This window comes from Chiloscyllium plagiosum, chromosome 3, assembly GCF_004010195.1.
Source record: "Chiloscyllium plagiosum isolate BGI_BamShark_2017 chromosome 3, ASM401019v2, whole genome shotgun sequence".
Classification (NCBI taxonomy): domain Eukaryota; kingdom Metazoa; phylum Chordata; class Chondrichthyes; order Orectolobiformes; family Hemiscylliidae; genus Chiloscyllium; species Chiloscyllium plagiosum.
In genome coordinates, this window is record NC_057712.1 from 27,995,099 (window position 1) to 28,003,779 (window position 8,681).

An 8,681-nucleotide genomic window follows, 5' to 3' on the forward strand; every position below is an offset into this window, starting at 1 on the left:
AGTCACCCCTGGGAATGACCCAGTAGCTGAAGAATGTAACAAAAGGCGTTGGCCCAGTTACAGTGCTGTGCAGTGCCATGAGCAGCAAAGGGGCTAACATCTGGCCAGCGTTCACCTACAAAACTGCGGCCACCAAGTCGAACCCCTCTTTCTCGCCCTGGTCTCAATGTGTGTACAGATGCATCCAAATAAAATCATAAACTCAACATGTTGTCAAAATCAACAACTGGCCTCTGCCTCAGCCTGTTTGCTGGTGGGAATGATTGACGGGGTGTTGAGCCAATGCGAGGCTGGGGAAGCTGAGAGCCCCGGCCAGGAGGTGGAATCAGCGCTGAGCCGAGGAGCAGCAGTGAGGGCGGTGGGACTGACTGACAGTGGAAGGAGCTGTGTCTGCATTTATCACTGACTGCCTGCCTGAAATCGTGGCAAACTTGGACTTGAGACAGCGATGGTAAGTCCGTCCAAAAATGGAAGGAGAGCAAGTGGCAACTGCAACCAATTGCATTTTATTGGTGTTTGCCCGTACTATTCAGGCTTTCCGGAAAATTAACTAAAAAAAATGGGCTGAGGTTATTTTTTTTGTCGTCACTGAGTGGAGTTTTCTTCAGATGCGAGTCCCCTGTATTCGGCATACAGTCCTCATGCAGCGTTTGCTGGGCTAGGATTGAGCAGGCACAGATCACGATAGTGCTCAAACTGTCTCTATTGTTCGGCTTGGAAAGTCAAAGCGTTGCTATGGTTCGGGTACATGAGAAATTGGCATTTACCCAGAGGAAGCGGCTTGTCAGTGCAGGAGGGAGGAGTTCTGGCGAAATACGGCGCTGGCTTTTGTATTATTATGCATTCCCCCCCCCCTTTCCGTGTAAGTGAAAATCAGGACTGCAAATTTACCGGTATATAACTTTCAAAAATCAATTTTGTCTAAAGTCAGCCTGCAAAAGAGCTAACAAAACGCAACGGTTTTTTTTCTTTGAAACTTTCCTTGCTTTCTCTTAGTTCTTGACTTAACCCCTTTCTACTGCGTGAATTTCTTGGTATTTCTCACTCTAAGACCACAACTGTGCGCACATATTTTCAGCATGTAGCTAAAATATCCCTTTTCAATTCAAGATTTATTGCTTCTTTTTGACCTTTTTATAAAAGGTACAACCCAGAGCTCTCCGGTTCTTGATATTCAAATAATTCTTTCATAGGTAGTCAACATTGTGAAAACAATTTTCTTCCTATGTACTGCATATTATATGCAAGCCTCTTGGCAAATAAACGGTGCTGATAACTCTCAAGGTCAGCTCAGATAAGATGGTGAATTTAAATTTGGAGGCATAAAATCAGTACAATAACAATTCCGATACAATTTCAACTGGCACCGTGACAGTGTCTGTCATCACTAATAGTTTGCTGAGTGTTTTGCAAAGAATTTTGTAAGAATTTGAGGTGCTAGTGTATTTGGGTGAAAAATTAGGCTAAACTCTGAAGATCAGATTTCTTTAGGCTGTTCAATTTATTAGCAAGTTGGAACAATGTATTCAGCAACCAAGAAGGTACATTACACCAGTAACCTTGTTCTGTTGGCAACTATTACAATTCCTCAATATTAAAATAGATGCAATTTGATTTGTATGATTGCATTTCAATGGGTGTAAATGATATAGTTACCACAAAGATATAAATTACCTAAAGCAGTGCTTTTCATTATACATTCTGTCATATTGTCAATATTTCTTAAAGCTCTTCAGCTTGGGCTACATATACTTGAGGTCATTTAAAAACTCTGTCACAGTAATTAGGAGTTCAAATTTATTTTTGTGTATTCTAGAAAATGGTTTTTGCTCTGTATGGCACCATGCCATGCTGCTGGTGAGCTGCCAAGCTTAAGTCAAGCAATTCCATAGTAGGAAAGAGAAACCTGAATACTTCAATATTCTGTGTCACATTGGCACATTGCCTAAAAGCAAGCTATGGAGTGATAATGTCTTCAGGAAAGTTCTATATTTGCCCTCTCAGTTGAATGATTGATGAAATATGTAAAGCCAAAAATGAAAATGTAAGTTTCAAGTGCGGCTTCTATGCGTTAATTTCCTAATATGTTTTGAATTACTTGTTTAAATTATTTTTCTGCACTATTTTCTATTTTCTCTCTAATGTGACCAGTCAGTCTACTCCCAAGCTGCTGATCTTCAATAACAACTCTGAGAAGTGATTCGGAGATGCCGGTGTTGGACTGGGGTGTACAAAGTTAAAAATCACACAACACCAGGTTACATCACACTGCAAATTTTTGCTATAAATTCTGTGTTACGATCGAGCCCTCCACAATCACCTGATGAAGGAGCGTCGCTCCGAAAGCTAGTATGCTTCCAATTAAACGTGTTGGACTATAACCTGGTGTTGTGTGATTTTTAACTCTGAGAAGGTTTATGATGTAGTAATGTGGTGATTTTTAACTCTGAGAAGGTTTATGATGTAGTAATGTGTTGTCAGTTATTCCTTAAAATAACCACCCTGTGATTAGTGTTCCGTTTTACTCCCCAGTATAAATTTGACGTCATTCAAAACTCTGTCACAAAAGTCCTAATTTGTACTATTCCGAATTCACCCTGAGACCCCAGGCTCATCTGACCTACTTTGACTGCTGATTTAGCTATGCTCTGATATTAAATTGTCATCTTATCTGCAGCCTTTGAAATGGTTGACCACATCACCCTTCTCAAACACTACTCCACTGATGTTTGGTTTAGAGTGGTGCTGGAAAAGCACAGCAGGTCAGGCAGCATCCGAGGAGCAGGAAAATTGAAGTTTCTGGCAAAAAGCCCTTCATTAGGAATAGAGCTTTTGTCCGAAGCGTCGATTTTCCTGCTCCTCGGATGTTGCCTGACCTGCTGTGTTTTTCCAGCACCACTCTAATCTAAACTCTGGTTTCCAGCATCTGCAGTCCTCACTTTTGCCTACCACTCCACTGATGTCAGGCTTGCTGAAAGCACACTTATCTGATTCCATTCTTGACCATCTAATTACAGCCTGTGTTTCACTTACAAAGGTTTCTTCTCCTCCTCTGCAATATTACCTCTGATTTGCCCCTCGGATTGATCCATAGGTTCCTCCACTTTCTGATCTAGGTATTGCTCATCAGCAACATCATGTTAGTTTCCATTTGTACACTAATAGCACAAAGTTATATCTGTCAACCACTGCACTCTACTGATCCACTCTTGATAAATTATCTGACTTTCTTTCTGGCATCAAAATGCATAGAAGTATCAACACATCTTCCAGTTAAATATTATGAAATCTGAAGTAATTGCCTTTGTTCTGTGCTCCAAATTCTGTTACTTAAGACTCAACTCCAAACCTTTCCTTGGCAACAGTCCGAGACTAAACTAGTTGTATTACTGTGATCCGTACTTTCTTCAGGTAAGCAACTAACTGTGGAGATATGACAGTCTGGAATCCATGTCATAGGAGGAATGTGATTGCATTGGAGAGGGTACAAAGGAGGTTCACCAGGATGTGCCTGGGCTGGAGAGTTTCAGTTATGGCAAGAGATTGAGCAGATTGGGGTTGTTTATCTTTGAAGCAGAGGAGACTAAAGGAGGACATGATTGAAATGTATAAAAATTCTAAGCAGTATAGATAGGGTAGACAGGAAGGAAGTTTTCACCTTGATGGAGGGATCAATGACCAGGGGCAGAGATTTAGGGCAAGGGGAAGAAGGTTTAGAGGGGATGTGAGGACAAACCTTTTCACCTGGAGGACTGTGGGAATCTGAAGCTCAATGTCTGTTAGGATGGGAGAGGCAGAAACCCTCATGACATTTAGTAAGTATTTGGATAGGCATTTGCGATGCCAAGGCATTCAAGGCAATGGGCCAAGTACTAGAAAATGGGATTAGAGTAGTTAGGTGGCTTTAGATTGATGTGGATGTAATGGGATGAAGGACTGTCTATTATCTATGACACTGATTAACGAAGACATTTACTTTAAGAGCTCGTATCAATATGCTACAAAAATGGCAAGATTGAGCTTGGAATTGAGGAATATCTATTACGTATTCATAATTTTATACCAGTATAAATAAAACAGCTAAATAGTGGAAAGCCTTTTTATCTCAACTTGGTGTGTGTGTATCTGATCTACTTTGCGAATTAATATGGATGGGTGTGATTTATTCCTGTAAATTGTGTACAGAGTAGGGATTCTGCATTGTGATCCCTGTTTGCATGTGTCTCATGTGCGCAAGTATTAGTGCACAACAGAATAACTTAGATCATGACAATTGCAGACAACTTATGAGACTGCTTTCCCTCTGTCATTTGTGTCCTTAAAAGCAGCTTTTTTTCCCCAATCATAGCATTGGTCATTTACCCTAATGTCTCTTTCTTTGCCTTGGTGTTTATTTTTGTTTGCTTGATCATGTTCCTGTGAAGTGCTTTGGAATTTTTTATTAAGTTGAAGGCACTATTTAAATACACAAGCAAATTTTTGACACTAAACATGGAAAACCAAGCAATGTAATAACGTGGCTTTAATAAGCAGAATTGCTTCAGTTACCTGAAAATTTCTTTGGTCCCTTTCTATGAGCAAGGCTGATCTGTTTACTGAAATGTTCTTGTGATGAGGATAATGACTTGTGGCCACTGCTGTGAAACTAGAATGGTACAGTTTGAAAAATATCAATCTTTTGTAGTTTTTTTTAAATCCATTACTAAAGGTGAACATTGCTGGCAATGCTGGTTCATTTCTTCCTGAACAGTACATTAATAAGATGATAAAAGTATCCATTGACAGCAGTATGATGCAAAAATTTTTTTTGGCCTGCATCATATTTTGTACCAGATATTGAGCAATTAAACTGTTTACGGTGCAGAAAGAACTTAAACTGTTTACTGTGCAGCATAAGTGTTACTGAAATGTAGATGAGGTGATATTCTGAGTGTATCTAGGTATACTTTAAAAGTTTTGAATTAAGTTCAATATTGTTTTGATAGTATGTTCAACTTGAATGATTTCTACCTTCTAGCAAGTATTAGTATTCTATATGTAAATTGCCAATTATATTGAAAATTCAAAATATTTTGAAGATTTGCGATGGTTTTATCATATATGTTGCTCAGATCAGTGAATTTAAAGACAACAGCCAGTTTTGAATGCTTTTAAAATTGGATTTAATTATTTCTAATTATTCTTAGCAGCATAATGCCACTCAGCTTTAATGGAAGGGACTGAAGAAAGGAAATGTTTAATAGGCAACACTTCAATCAATTGCTTTGTTTCTATAGGGTTTGAATCTATAACATTGTTAGTAAAGGGGAATCGTGCTTCTAGCATAATGAAGGAAGTAGGATTGCATGAAAGATGTCACATACTGAGAAAACATTTGGGTTTTATACTGTTTGTTTCACTGATTTAGGTCATTCTTCAAATAAGAAGGAGTTTTTTTTTTTGTCCATTCCAAATTTGCTGATGTGGCTATCATCATTTGATGTGAGTGTTTTTCTTTTTGGCTTTGTTGTACAAAATTTGATGTGCAATTGCATGTCTGATGGCCAGGAGTTTGGCCAATGTTAACAGAAATACAGAATGTGCAACAGATGTTTGCATTAAAAGCAGGAATTTGCAGGAGAATCTCAGCAGATTAGACAACATTTGTGGAGACAGGAACAGAGTTAACCTTTAGGGTTGAATATGAAGAATGGGAGTCGTATTTCTGACTGATACTGACAAGATGAATGCCTGCTTAAGGTCCTCAATTGGCCCACTGACAGGCGAGCTGCCCGATACCTGCCATCCTGTCACTGATAGGATTAGGTTGGGGATAGAGATGGGAATGTCGACAGTGAGCCAGCTGTTGGCTGTGTATTGCTTGCATCTCCCTCAACTTTCAGACCCACTTATGGAGAAGCATAAAATCCAATCTGTTGTGTGCAATTGGACTTTGAGTTAAATGCCAGGTACTGACTGTCAAAAGTTTTTTTTTGTCAGCCTAGTTTCCTTCAACTTTTCTGAAATGTGACAGATTCTAATTTGTCTCAGAGCAACATCCAATTGTTTAATTTGGAAGTTGGGCTTTTCAAAGCACATTCTGCTTTCTGAGAAAATGCATAAATTTAACTTTTCAAACAATAAAATATGGTATTGTGCAATCTCTTTATACACTGGAGACCACAATGACTCTCTGTGGAATAAAATAGATGCAGACAATGGGCTAATTTAAATTTGTAGTAATTTGAAACTTCTCCTATGGTTGTTGTAGTTTCACAAATTAATGGGTTGAGCTAGACCTTGGTCTAAAATTAAGACATAGACCCTGTAATCATATTTTTGGTGAATTGATAAATGTCACAATTAAATAAATTGCACATCTGTTCTCTAATGCAATTTGACATAAAGCTGAGGTTAATAGATGGAAAAAACACAGATGACTTGGTGATGGTGGGGGGGGGTGAAAAATTTTGTTGTGTGTAAACAGTATTTCTGAATATTAAAAAACACAAAGCTGAAGGCTAGGGCTATTGTGGTGCAGTGGTATTGTCCCTACTTCTGAACTAGGAGGCCCAGGTTTACGACCCACCTGGTCCAGAGATGTATAACATATAATTAGGTTGATTAGATAATATCTTAAGTTGAAGTCTTTCAGCATTTGCCAAGACATTACAATTCTAGAGGGTGATTGAAGGAAGGAAAAGCTTGCATTCATATAGCAGCTTTCACAACTCTCGGATGCTCTCAAAACATTTTACAGTCCTTGAAGTACTTTACATTTTATAATTTACTGTTGTGGTGCAGGAATGTAAATGTTATCTTTGAATTCCTGGTGTCCTAGCCTTCAATCAACATCAAAACCAATATCTGGTCATTGTTCCAGTATAAGCAGTTGAATCAAATCTCCACAGCTGCTGACCATATTGTATGGATACTGAAAATGTGTTGCTGGAAAAGCGCAGCAGGTCAGGCAGCATCCAAGGAGCAGGAGAATCGATGTTTTGGGCATGAGCCCTTCTTCAGGAATCTGAGGGCTCATGCCCGAAACGTCGATTCTCCTGCTCCTTGGATGCTGCCTGACTTGCTGCACTTTTCCAGCAACACATTTTCAGCTCTGATCTCCAGCATCTCCAGTCCTCACTTTCTCCTAGAATATTGTATGGATATACCACTTACAACTCTGTATAAGCTATTGCCATCTCTTCCTTAAGCATAGAAAGCTACAGGACCTGCTTGCTCCAGTATGATAGGGGAAAACTACTTTCTGCTCCAACTCAAAGAGTTTCTGTTGTTAATTGTCCCAATCTGGGGAGTAATAACTGTATCATAATGCTGCAATATCCTCTCATTATAATTCAAGACTTGAGGCTAAGCCTGTTAAATTTCAGAAGAATTCTTCAGTGCAATTGCCATGATACAAGTCCTAGGAGTCGCAACCTAATTTTTGTGTTAACTATGCTTTTCCCCTGTGGTGGCAAAAGGAAAAAAAAATCAGTACTTAACCACCAGGAGAAATATCCATTGACCGCATATAATTAGAAATGGAAATAATTATAGGGCAATTATTTCCCCTATAATTATTTCCAGGGCAATTGTGTTGCAGAAATTATTGTTTTATTGTCAACAGGTTAACATCAGTTTAGCAGAACCGAGCTCACAGTTTGCGCACATAGTCTAATTTGCATTCACTTCCCTTCAGTTCTGTCCCCAAAGTTTGGGGACTTCTTTTAATCAGCTAATTCCTGTTAGCCACATAGGGGTGATGCAGTGATAGGTCATTTTTCAGCATTAATAGTGTTAAACTTTATAAATTGGTGCAAGTGTCTCATGGCAGTGGATGCAGAGTATTTGCAAAGCTCTCAAGTCCACCTTTCAAAGAAAGGGACATTGACCAAGCTACCTTCATAGCCGAGTTAGTTATAAGAGGAGATCTGATGTCGGCAGATTCAAATATATAAGGGATCAGTTAATTTACTTCTCACATGCCATAAGCTTGGAGAAAACTGTGGAACAGAGTATAACTTTGATGCTAAGGTGACAACATTACAAGTTAATCTCAGCATGTGAGTGAAATAAAGCTGCAAGTTCTTACTAAATTATAAATCCCTGTTTTGCTGAGGAATTACTTAATTCGGGAGCTCATCAAGACTGCTTAAACTAGTTTCATATAGGAACCTTTATCGTTTACACAGGATCACAGAATTGTTTCACACAGAAGAGCTCACTTGGCCTCTTGCATCTGCACTGACTCACAGTGCAATGCACCTCATCGTCTGCCTATGACAATGGAAATTCTTCCTTTTCAGACCTAATCATTGAACACTATGAATTTGCCTCCTTTGCATTGAATTTGATTCATGGCAGTGAAAAGACTGTGCTGTAGTTCTGTGTCAGTTCTTTGTTTAAAAGCTTCAAATGCTCTTTGTCATATTCATTACATTTTTGAAGTAATTTATAGCACAAGAAGCATCTTGGAATAAAAACAAAGTTGGTAGAAAAGCTCAGCAGGATTGGCAGCATCTGTGAAGAGAAATCAGAGTTAACTTTTCGGGTCCAGTGATCCTTCTTCTGAACTCATGATTTGGAGATGCCGGTGTTGGACTGGGGTGTACAAAGTTAAAAATCACACAACACCAGGTTATAGTCCAACAGGTTTAATTGGAAGCACACTAGCTTTTGGAGCGACGCTCCTTCATCAGGTG

General features: G+C 39.0%; 1 protein-coding gene across 4 annotated transcripts in view; it reads left to right on the forward strand.

Moving 5' to 3' along the window:
• The first annotated feature begins 263 nt into the window (after positions 1–263).
• arhgef10 (Rho guanine nucleotide exchange factor (GEF) 10) overlaps positions 264–8,681 on the forward strand; it is a 281,643-nt gene continuing 273,225 nt past the window's right edge. For all 4 annotated transcript variants that reach the window (XM_043679127.1, XM_043679118.1, XM_043679163.1 and 1 more), the window contains exon 1: positions 264–451. The gene's annotated coding sequence lies outside the window, so the exon portion shown is untranslated. The remainder of the gene's footprint in view (positions 452–8,681) is intronic.